We start from the raw sequence: 3,572 nt of genomic DNA, 5'->3' as shown, positions 1-3,572 counted from the left end.
AAGACGTAGTAATTCAGAAGCAAGTGATAATTTAAGATTGATCCAGAAGATCTCTAGAAATGTAAAATTCACACCCGTGGTTATTCATTCGGAAAAAACCCTCTAGTTCAATGAATTTTCTATTGTGTTTGTAAATTGGCCCTGTGATTATACCTTAGAGAAGAATAAAGAGGAATTATGCTTTTTATATAGTTTATATATTTAATTTTACATATTTACATCAAGTAAAATCATATATTTTAAAACATCCATAAAAATACTAATAGTCTCTAAAATACCAGCCCTTTAGGAAAGGTCAAGTTTAAAATGTTAGATTCATTGAACATTTGATGAGTTTTGTTTTCTGTTACTTAGTGTTCATCTTTACAATGGCCATTTTGATAGCAGATCTAATACCAAGTGCATTTTTTCCTGCTGAGTATTCCATATTCTCTGTAGCAATAATAGTTCTGGATCCAGGCAAGGGCAATTCTTTTGAGGACACATAAGGCAATAGCTTGTAATGCAGTTTACTTGTCCAAAGAGTTCCTGGCTCTGCAGTGTTGACGATAACAGAAATGTGTTTGGACATCCCAAACCCAGTCAAATATGACTAGGAAGACAATGAAAGGAACAGATGGGTATCTTTGCAGAGCAATGATTTCAGAGCCACACTTGGGGTCATGCCCATTTTTTTCAGATGTGAGAAAGGAAACAGACAAGGATCAGCGAGGACTTAAAGCTCTCTAAGCTGAAAAATCTCCCTTTAGGTCCTTAAAGATTCCGGAAATAAAAATGTCTATTGTTTTAGGTTTACGATGTTTGAAACTACTGTTTTATGGATAGTAGCTTTACAGAGCCCGGGGTTTATCAGTATATTTCAGCACACAACATGTCAGCTCTTTATTATTGGGGTGTATTTTCCTAGAAAAGAAGACAAATGAACTAGTAAGATAACCCTAAACCGGAAGACTTTGGGGGAATTCTAATGAGCCACGGGTCACTCTCTCTCCTGTTTTTCTCTGGGCGTTCCCAGTCAGCCAGACCTTTATACTGACACAATTGAACTAGTATGTTGACGCAACAGGGGAGCGCTGAGAGAATTTCACTTGGAATATAGGTTTTCAGCGTGGCAAATGTTCCATATTTCTTAGAAAACAGGATCTTAAATTACCAGTTGAAAAAAAAAATCACCTCTGAACCTTATTTGGGGAGTAGGTCATTTTTACAAAAGATTAACAGTAACTAGATAGGACATGTAGATTTGAGGAAGGGTGACTAAAATATTTACAGCACCACCGAAATATTTAGAGCACCGTCGGTATAGTGAGTCTTTGTAAGTTATATATTACGTAAGAGATGTGATTCCTGATGGGGTATGAAATGTTACTTGTATCATTTCGGAGTGGCTGGTAACTACAAAAAAGTAAGGGTAACTTTTTAATGTGGTGACATATACACAACACAGCATTTCCCGTTTCAACCATGTTTGAGTGTACAATCCAGGCGCATTCCGCACGTTCGCATTGTTGTGCAGCTGTCAGCAGGGCCCCCTCCCCCACCCCGCCCCCCCTCCCCACCCCGCCCCGGTCTTCGGAACTTCTCCGTCATCCCAAACTGAACCTGGATACTCAGTAGCAATGGCTCCCGGAATAGACTTTGTGAACCTTTTGTCCGCAGGTCTCTTATTTGTAGGCATTTCGAATTCTTGTAATATATGTGGGGGCTGGAACAAGAAGGGGAGATTATAAAGAACTCACAGGAATAAAAAAGAGAGGAGCGTGCAAGCAAAGTAGCAGATATTGATGATAGCCCCAGGGGAGAGGCTGCGAGGGGATGAATGAAAGACACGTAAATGATTGTCCAGGCACTTAGTGAGGCAAACATTTGGTACACAATTTGTTTTTGCTACAACCGTAATGAATGTCATTCTTCTCTAGGAAGCAACACGCCAGATCTTTAGCACTTCGCCGCTTGGTGCCCAGTGGGCAGCAAGTGCCCAATTGCCAGAGCCACATTTGAGCGCGCGTTCATCTGCAGGATATTAAACAGATTGCCGTCCTTTTGATGTTTGTGAATGTGAGTAGTAAATACCATATGATATGACTCAATGGGTTTGTTTTAGGAGAAAGAGAAACACAAAGAGGACTATGAGGAGGAGGAGGAGGAGGAGGAGGGGAAGACTGGAAGGAACCTGCCTCCTCTTCCTTAGATGAAGGGATGAGTGAGGTCAGTCTGAAGAGGTACCAGGATCAGGGAAGTGAGTAGCGAGCTTTGTACGTGGAAAAGGAAGGCACATCTAACAGTTCACCTGTGCATTTCTGGCATGTTTTGTGACTAAGGAAATGACTCCCCAAGGAATATATAAATAGTACTTTTTTCAGGAATAGAAAATAGAAAATTATTAGGGAACAGAGAATGATTGTGTTATAGTTCAGAATCTTCCAAAATGAGCGTAACTGAATTGGCCATAAAATTTCGCATGTGTGTATGCGTAGGCAAGTGTGCCCCCAAATTATTCAGCTAGGTTTCATAAGGAATCTCATTAATATTAATATTAATATTATCTTTACTTTCATCTTGTGAAATGTGTCAGAGAGTTATTTGAGGTAAATTCTGTCTAAGGACAGCACTATCAATTACATGAAGCTGAGGGAACATTAAAAATCTAAAATGTTATTTTTGAATCTTTCAACATGGTATTATGACATCTAGTAAGTCACTTAAATCTTTCACTTACTTCCTTGTATTAGAAGATGCTGGACCAGCAGGCCTGTTGAGCCCTCCCTGGCTCCAGCCTCTTCTGACTTTGTGAAAGTAGTCTTAGAGTTTTCTTTGAGAACATTGTTTTCAGGAATACTAAATTCTATGAAAGTGTTCATATTCCTCAGGTAAATCTTCTCCTAAATTGTAAACCTTTTTTTAGATTGGGAAGGTAATTTTCTTTTCCTCTGTGTTTGTAATTTTAAAACTGAGCTCCTGGTAGATATCTAAGGGCTATTTGAAATAGAATTTGAAAGAAGTGACCAGGTGATTCAGTGAAATGCACTCGAGGCCAGATAAACTTTGGGGTGGGGGAAGAAAGGGAGAGAGAGAGGAGAGAGAGAGAGAGAGAGAGAGAGACACTGTCCGATCAAATCTTTCTGCCCTGGGTGTCTGCTCATTCTTGCTTTGGTCACGTTAACAGCTCTACTTTGCTTCAGAGAAAAAGCTCAGGTAAAATGGAATTACCCTTACATGGAGTCATTAGAATGTTTTTGTCCTGGTTTCCCCCCCCCCCAGCTCTCTTTCAAAGCTACTAGGCACACACTACAGTGTCTCCTTACTATTTTTAGATTTCCCATATAACACTTGAAAAGCTGACTTTGATAACTGAATATAAGAAAGTTTGTTAATTGCTTACAATACACCAAATTTCATAGATAGTTTAATAGAAGATTATTAATATTAACACAGTCCTGCCTTGGTGCCTGTGGCTCAAGTGGCTAAGGCGCCAACCACATATACCTAAGGTGGTGGGTTCGAATCCAGCCTGGGCCTGCCAAAACAACAATGATGGCTGCAACCAAAAAAATAGCCAGGCTTGTGGCGGG

Source organism: Otolemur garnettii, unplaced genomic scaffold, assembly GCF_000181295.1.
Source record: "Otolemur garnettii isolate 467f Iridium unplaced genomic scaffold, OtoGar3 scaffold00039, whole genome shotgun sequence".
In the NCBI taxonomy this organism is placed as follows: Eukaryota; Metazoa; Chordata; class Mammalia; order Primates; family Galagidae; genus Otolemur; species Otolemur garnettii.
The sequence above is the reverse complement of the archived record's forward strand: the minus strand, read 5'-3'. Positions refer to the sequence as shown.